This window comes from Coffea arabica, chromosome 4c, assembly GCF_036785885.1.
Source record: "Coffea arabica cultivar ET-39 chromosome 4c, Coffea Arabica ET-39 HiFi, whole genome shotgun sequence".
NCBI classification, from domain to species: domain Eukaryota; kingdom Viridiplantae; phylum Streptophyta; class Magnoliopsida; order Gentianales; family Rubiaceae; genus Coffea; species Coffea arabica.
In genome coordinates this window covers 30,295,882-30,304,667 of record NC_092316.1, presented here as the reverse complement: position 1 = coordinate 30,304,667, position 8,786 = coordinate 30,295,882, and the positions used below count along the sequence as shown (strand labels likewise).

General features: G+C 38.7%; 1 long non-coding RNA gene across 1 annotated transcript; it reads left to right on the top strand.

Moving 5' to 3' along the window:
• The first annotated feature begins 6,257 nt into the window (after window positions 1–6,257).
• LOC140004964 (uncharacterized) lies at window positions 6,258–8,472 on the top strand. Its single transcript, XR_011812785.1, has 2 exons — window positions 6,258–6,553; window positions 6,823–8,472. It is a non-coding gene; the product is annotated as an uncharacterized lncRNA (long non-coding RNA).
• The last annotated feature ends 314 nt before the right edge of the window (window positions 8,473–8,786 follow it).

Sequence of the window (8,786 nt, the reverse complement as noted above, 5' to 3'; positions counted from 1 at the left end):
CAGACCAAGAAAGTGAACACTTTGATCAGGTCTGTTGGAACAAAGAAAGCATATGTTCGTTTATCTCCTGACTACGTTGCTTTGGATGTGGCAAACAAGATTGGAATAATATGAATGAATTTAGTCATTGTTTTGTTTTCGATCAAAGATATTGTCTTTTAAGTATGTCTAGTTTGTCATTCTTGGTACTTTGAAATATTTGTCTAACCTTCCTCAAATACAAGTGTTTTTTTGTCTATCCAAGAATCAGGTTCAAATATGTCATGAAATGTAAAACAACCAAAATGAGAAGCAAAAACAGGACAATCAGGTCGGACGGCCGAAAGGAAACTGTCGGACGTCCGAAAAGATAAAGAACATCAGGAAGGAAGCACCGTCGGACGCTCACATGGAAGCATCGGACGTCCGGAAGGATCGGACGCTTGCCATCGGACGTTAATCAACCGCATCGGACGTCCGAAAAATTCCAAGATAACTTGCTAGCTCTCGGCCCAAGGTCGGACGCTGTGCTGTCGGACGACAAAGAACTTATCGGACGTCCGAACCTCAACTTGGCTATCATCGGACGATTGGTTCGGACGATGATTCGATCGTCGGACGTCCGACAGCCCCAACGGCTAGTTGACTCTTCAGCTGCCTTCTATCCGTTGGAAGCATTGATGAAGCCCATTTCTGGATCCCTTTAAAATCAAACTGGTCTGAACGAAGTAGGGACTTTTGCTCACTTTGTTTACAAGTTCTCAAGAGATATTTTAGCTAGAAAATAGTCTCCAAAGCAGATTTGTATTAAAGTGGTGTGAATTTCTGTTGAGCATTTCTTTTGTGGTTGAAAGGATCTTTAGTGTAGCTTTGTTGAGGGTTTTCTGAGTGATTGTAAAACTTCCTAGCTTGACTAAGTGAGGCTTAGGGCAAGGAGGAAGAGCTCCCTCCATTGTACATCTAGTTGATCTTTGTTCATCAAAGAGAAGTTGCTCTTCCTAGTGATTGGTCTTCAAGTTTGGGTAAAGCTTGGTAGACACTTGGTTTGTTTCTCTATTTTATATTTCTGTTTAATAAAATCTTCATTGCTTATCTATACTTGCTTCTCTGATTAATATTGCTATTGTCTTCTAATCTACTTGGTTGGTCATTACTAAAAAGGAAGGTAAATTTTCATTAAAGAAAAAGTGCATAAACTTGGTTAAGATTTTAATCAACCAATTCACCCCCCCTCTTGGTTGTCTGTGGGACTTACAGCTCTAAGGAATACACTCGAGCTGGCATCTTAAGTTTGGACCCATCTCCCCTAAGTGGTCCAGCATTAGTCTTTGGCGCGGTTTGAGCTCCCTTTTCGTCTTGCTTTAAGAGTGGACAGGTAGCAAGCTTGTGGTCTGCGCTTCCGCAACGCAGACATTTGCCCCCTTTCTTCCAGCAACTATCTTCAGAGTGATTCGGCTTTCCGCAGTATCCACAAGGCCCACGGGATGCCGAACCGGAACCCTTCTGGAAGTTTCCGCCTTGGCCTCTTCCGGTTGAGCCACCCCTGGACTGAGCCCCTCTGCCGAAACCGGTATGTCGTCCACCTCCAGCTCCTCGTCCGATCTTGGAGGGAGTACTTTTATCCCCTTGTCCAGAGTTGATTCCAGGAAAACCCCGCTTTTTCGCCTGGAAGTTCCATACTTGGACCCTGGCACTCTCTACTCGTTGGGCTTTCTCAACGGCCTCGCTAAAAGCATTAATTTGAGCCACTGCGAGGTCCTTCTGAATCTCTACGTTTAGGCCCTGGATAAAATGCCTAATTCGCCGTTGCTCTGTCACAATCAATTCAGGCGCAAATTTGGACAGGCGGGTGAACTGGCTCTCGAATTCCACCACCGATTGAGCTTCTTGGCGGAGTCGGATTAACTCATCTTCCTTCCTCTCCTGAACCAGAGGAGGGAAGAATTTCGCGTTAAACTCTCTCATAAAATTTACTCAAGTCCTGGGCGTTTGTTCCTGTTCCCATTTTTGCCGTATGACATTCCACCAGGAACGGGTTGCCCCTTCTAGCTGGAAAATGGCAAAAGTCACCTGCCGTTCTTCGGTATAGTGCAGGGCAGCGAAAATATTGACCATCTTTTCGAGCCACCTTTCGGCGACATCCGGATCGGGTCCCCCAATGAACTTGGGTGGAGCAAACTTTTGAAATCGTTCGAGAGCTCTGTCTTCGCTCTCGACATGGTTGCCAGGGTTTCCAGGATTAGGGTTTGGATTCTGGCCTTGTTGCTGCACCACTTGTGCCAGCAGGTTGGTCATTTGCTGGATAGCGGCAGCTATTTGTACATTGCGGTCAACTCTCGGTTCAGGATTGGGTCCAGAGGAGGTTTCCCCAACACCCCGGTCTGGCGTAGGTTGCCTATTCCCGCGCCCACACCCCCGTCCACTACGTGTGCCTTCCATAAGTTTTATTTGATCTAGACAAACGTACTAGAATAATAAAATGACAATGCATGTAAGTAAAATCCCAAAAAACTTTTACAACCATATATATACATTCCAAACAAGGCAACAACACACATATAAACAACAAGCTGTCAAGTCAAGTACAAACATGGACAATCCCCAAGGGAATGGCCTCATCAAAAGAAATATACACGTAGCTAATCCAACGTAAAAAATGATTAGCTAAGGCTCTTTCCCTATCCGCCCTATGTACAGAGACAAAACTATCTCAAAGACCACCTGTGTTTAAAGAGGACAACCAATAGAGCTATGTTTTTTGAAGGACATTCTGTTATTAGACCACCTGTGTTTAATGGGTCAAACTATATGAGTTGGAAAGAAAGAATGATTATCTTTTTGCAATCTATTGATATCGAATTGTGGTTTATTGTTAGTGAAGGTCCATATGATGCCTCTCTTATAGATGAAAATACTCATGCATCTAGACCGAAAACAAGAAGTGAACTGACTGCTGTGGATAGAGCTCATCTCACCTTAAATGCAAAAGCCATGAATGTGTTATATTGTGCATTAGACTCAAATGAATCTATTAGAGTCAAGGGTTGCAAGTCAGCTAAAGAAATTTGGGACAAACTGAAAGAAATTCATGAAGGTAGTGAGAATGTTAGAGAACAAAAGAAGTCCATTCTAGTTACAAAGTATGAATCTTTCAAGATGGAACCTCATGAAAATGTTGATCAAATGTATTGTAGATTCAATGATCTCATTAAAGATTTAGAGGTGGTGGAAAAAGAATATTCTCTTGGTGAGAAAAATAGAAAAATCCTGAATGCCTTGTCCAATGATTGGGAAAATAAAGTGACTGCTATTGAGGAGGCTAGAGATTTGAATACTATGCCTATTGAATCTCTTATTAATTCTCTTACCTCTTATGAGCTGAAACTTAAGACTAAGGTGCAAGAGGAAGAGGATGCAAAAGTGCGAAAGAATATTGCTCTAAAAGCCTCACAAGATGAAGATGATTCTGCCTCCCTAGATGAAGAAGATGTGGAAGGTGATGACAATGATATCGCTCTCATCACAAGAAGTTTCAAACGAATACTCAACAAGAGGAGATTCAGAAATGGTGGACCTAGCAATTCATTCCCAAATCAGTTCAACAACTCGAGAAACAAAGGGAAGCTAGAGTTCAACAAAAAGCAAACTGATCAGTGCTTTGAATGCGGCCAACCTGGACACTATGCAAGTGACTGTCCAGTGATGAAGAAGAAAGAAGGAAGAAAACCAAGAATAAACAAATTTCAATTCACATGGAATGAATGCAATTCCGATGGTGAAATTGAATAGGAAGATCAATCTGCTCAATTGGCTTTCATGGCCATTGGAGATGATGAGGTAACATCTTCTAGCTCTCAATTTGAAAGTGATGATGAAGATGATGATGATCTTGAATCTTTCATTATAAAATTGCATGATAGTTTGAAAGAATCTTATGTTAGAAACAAGGAGTTAAAACAGAAAATTAGTTTTTTGCTTCGAGATAATGCAAATCTTTTTCAACAAAACAAAAAGTTGAAAGCTGAAAATGATTACTTCAAAAAAAGTGAGACTGCTTTACACTTGGATCTTGATAGAAAAACAAGTTTTTGTGAAATGTTCAAAAGGGAACAAGATGATTTGAAAAGAAGAATGGATGATTTAAATGAGTTGCTTCAACATAAAAAACAGGACTGTTTTCAAAGTAATAAATCAAAACCTCATTTTAAGATAAATTCTGCTGCAAATGAGTTTGCTATCCATAGGAAAAGACAAGTAAGATTTATTAAACCTGTTCATATAAATAATTCCCTGATTATGTGTAATTTCTGTTGTCAAAAAGGTCACATGAAAAGTGATTGCTATGTGAGAAAGAATATAAAAAAAGGCATGAAATACATGTGGATAGTTAGACATGATGCTAATTTTAACAAGTAGGAGGTTTTGTCTAATCATTGCAGTGATTCTTGTTCAGAATATTTTTTCTTTTGATACTTTGATCTGAGTTTTCGCTGATATCTTTGAATACTACTGAATCTATATGATGTCAAAAAGAGAGATAAAAGAATAATACTGATCTCATGATGATTTGCTGTGATTGCTGTCATTTCTCTATTTTTTCTTGAAATATTGAATTCTTTGTTATTGTTGCTGGATTATAGTAGTTGATTTTTACTCTTATGATGACAAAAAGGGGGAGAAATGGATGCAATGTGTAAGGGGGAGTTATTCTGAGATTATGAGTTTGGCTCTTAAAAGTTTTGGTTGCAATGATTGAGGGGGAGCTTATACTTATTTTTGTTTCTTTCCATCCATTGTTTTGTCATCATCAAAAAGGGGGAGATTGTTGATCTTGATCCCTATCTTTTGATGTTTACAAAACAAATGGATGATACTAATGTTTCTTCAAGATATATTTTCAGTTATGAAGTTATTTGATTCCATGATCAAGTACAATTGAAAGATGACAAAGTATGCTGAATCTGTCGGACGCTCAAGATGTCAGGATCGGACGTCCGATAATCATTGCACAACTTCGGACGCATGCTTCGGACGTCCGATAGGATCCTTCGAAGTCGACGAAACTATCGGACCTATCGGACGCTGAATATGTCTCTACCGGACGTCCGATAGAAACAAGATAATTTCTCAAATCTGTTTGTTTACTGTCGGATGCATAAAGAGCTTGCACCGGACGTCCGAAAGAATTGAAGAAAATCTCTGAAACTCACTGCCTGCTGTCGGACGCATAAAACAGGGCTATCGGACGTCCGACACTCCAACGGCTAGTTGACTCTTCAGCTACTTTCTATCCGTTGGAAGCTTTAATGAGGCTCTTTCTTGGTCCTATATAAATAGTAGTTGGTCAGATACTTCAAATAACTTTGGCACGCTGAAGATACAAAAGATCTAGAGAGATTTTAGTGAGAAAATACTCCAAAAAGAATATTTGTAGTCTTAGTGGTGTGAGGTTCATTGTAAGCTTTTCATTTGTGAGTGAATCTTTCATGAGTGTAGTTCTGTGAGGGTTGTCCTGAGGGATAGTAAAACGTCCTGGCTTGACCGAGTGCTGCTTGGGGCAAGGAGGAGGTGAACCTTCCTTTGTACACAAGAGTGATTGTAATTCATCAACTTGAAGTAGCTTGTTTCAATTAATCTACAAGCTCAAGAGGAGTTGGGTAGTTAATTGGTTTGCAATCCTTTCCTTTTTATTTACTTATTGTTTCGTTTATGATTTTTGCATTGGTTGTTTTGGGCCTTACAATCTCCTTATTATTAATTGAACAAAATCATACCTAAATATCTCCTTAAGCCAACTTAAATTGTGGACCAAAATTGTAGACACCAAATTTTTGGTGTAATTTCATTTACTATTTATTTTTATTTTTTATTTGTCGTGTTAGTTTTATTCGATTGTTAGTTTTTAGTTCTAGTTTTATTTTTATTTTTAAGTTTTCGCATAGAATTTCTTGAAAAAAAGAGGAAAAAGAAAAATCATAAAAAAAGGGGAAAATTGTTCACAAAAATACGTTCAAATTCAATCTTTTGGCATTTTGGTTTATTTTTGTTAATTTATTTTGAAAAAAAAGGAAAAAAAAAAGGAAAAAAAAGAAGAAAAAGAGAAAAATGATGAAAATGAAAAATGGAATTTGCAACTTTCTAGTTTATTTACCATTATTCGATGTTAATTAAATTGTTGTTTTCTTACTTAATTTTATTATTATTATTATTATTATCATTTTTAATTAAGTTTAAAAAAAAAAAGAAAAAAAAAGGCAAGAACAAGAAAAAGGAAAAAACAACGAAAAAAAAAACAAAAAAAAGGGGTTTGGCGGCTGGTTTTGCAGAGGGAAGGCCGAAGAGAAAAAACTGGAAAAGTAGAAGGAAAAGCTTCGGCAGGCAGCAACAAAACAGAAAAACAGAGGAAGAAAAGAGCGGTGGTCAAGAGGAAATCGAGAGAGGAGGGATGTTTCGGCCAAAGGTGAAATGAAAACAAGGAGAGCCCCCCGGAAGAACCATCGGCACTGCCGCCGCTCGTCATCACCTCGCTAGAATCTACCGTCGTTGTCTGCAGATTCTCAGCAAACAAGAGCAGGTAAGCTGTTTTGTTGTCCTCTTCAAAAATTTCGATTTGCCGTGAGCTTTCGAAGCATTCTGCCGTGAGTATGTTTGCTGCAATTCTCCTGTCGTTTGTCCATAATTTTTGAATACATATGCTTGAATGCTGGTTGGACTGAATTTCGATTGGGTTTGTTGATAAATTTTGGGGCCGGTTGTAATGTAAATCAGGCAAAGATTTATTGAGCTTTCCAATGCCCGTTAGTTATTTGATAAAATGACTGAGTAAGATCTTGAACCAAAAAGGGGAAGATTTTATCCCTTTTTCTGCAGGTGTTCATGATGAAATCTGGCCAGTCCGAAACTGGCCAGAATTTGCGCATTTTCGTCAGTTGACGCAGGGAGAGAGGCCATGAACTTTTGAAATTGATTTTGTTTAGTGTTGCTGTTTTTGCATTCCATAACGATGTGATGTTGTTGCCGTGTAAACTTGTCGGATGTTTTGAAACATCAGAAGTTGCAGAAACTTTTCCATTGAAAGTTTGCATCGCAGAAGAAGGATTCTGCGAAGGATGAAGTATGAATTTCTGGAAAATTTCAATGTAGCCCCTCAATTCCTGTCTAATTTCACTATGACCCAAAATCTGGAAAAATCGACCCAATTTTGCCCTTTTAAGCTTATTCCTCTGTTTGCATATTTTATGCGATTTGTTGGATAGATTAATTCTGAGATTTGGATTATAATTATGGCCTAATAATTTTAGTTGATTTGCTAATCTTGTTAGGTTTGGTATTATGATTTGGGTTGTGGGTAGGCATAATTTGTTTGGGTTTGATAAGTGGATTGATGACTTGTTTTTCTGGGTTGTGACATGGGCTTGAGAAATGAAGCCCATCTGTTTTAGTTGAATTTTGTTCGGACTTGAAGATAGGCTGGCCTGCTTGTGCTCTTAAGGTTTTCGGTTGGGCTAGGGAGGTTTGGGTCCAAACAAATAAATAAGATGGCCCATTCCCATTTGTGTTGGACTTTCGTGGGCTGGTAAGGGGTCTTGGCCCACGAAATAAATACCAATGGCCCAATGGCCTGTTTTGCCAAGAAGCCTGATAACGAAATTTCATTCCAGTCCCCTGACTTTCGAGTGCTTTCACTATGGCCCCAACAACTTTCAATTTCATTCAATTGGGTCCCTAATTTAATTGCAAATAGGCCCCTAAACTTTGTTTTTCTTTAATTTTGACCTCCAAATTTTGTCAATCTGTGCAATCAGGTCCTTTCTTCTTGTAACTTCTTAAATGTGGATTGTTGACATGATTTAATTGATTCAAATTCATGCTTATTTTTTATCCTTTGTGATTATTTGCCAAATAAATTGGTACCTTGACCTTTTTATTGTTTTGAAGCTAATATCTCATTTACTCGATTTCCATTGCAAGGGAGGTAACTTCTATATTCTTGAGTTTATTTTTCCTACGTGCTCCTACGTGTTATGTGAATATGCATGTCTACTTTGCTTTCCTTGTCTTTCCTTAATTCTTTCATTTATTTTATTTACTTTTTGCTTTTTATTTAAGTTATTCTTTATGGGGTATGTGTACACCTCTTGGCTTGTAATAGATAGGGCTGTGGCGAGCAATTTGGTCCATTTTCCCCTTCCCCTTTTTGTTTTAGTTAGTGAATGTAATAGGTTCATTAGTTGGTTGCATGCCTACGTGTTAAGTGTTTAATCACTTTATTAGGTCCTTGCATCTAGTCGAGCATGCTAAATGTTACGTGCTACGTGTTTATGAGTATTTAGTATGTCTACTTGCTTTCCATAGTGTGGATGAATGGAATGGATGAATGTACGTCACCACACTAGTCCAACGCTAGTTGTGGCTTCTTTTATCGTTTCCACTAGTCCAACGCTAGTCGGAATTCATAGAATGGGCTAGTCCAACGCTAGACCCAATAGGCTTTTTCCTTTCTTTTCATTCGTGCATAATTTGCATGTTCACTACATATCATGCAATTTTCCTTAGTTTTATCATTTGGCATGCTCCTCTAAACCTTTCCCCTTCACTTTAGGTCTTGCATTTCATGCTAGTTAGGGTACATTTGCTTGAAGTGTCCCCTTAAATATGGGATATAGACGAGTGTGGCTTTTTCTAAGCCTTAGCACGCTTGTATTCCCTCTACAAAAGGGTAAATTGAGTCACGATTTAGGTCTCCCCGTACCCAATATGCGTGCATTCCCTAGGCTCATGCATTCTAAATCCACTCTATCATTACA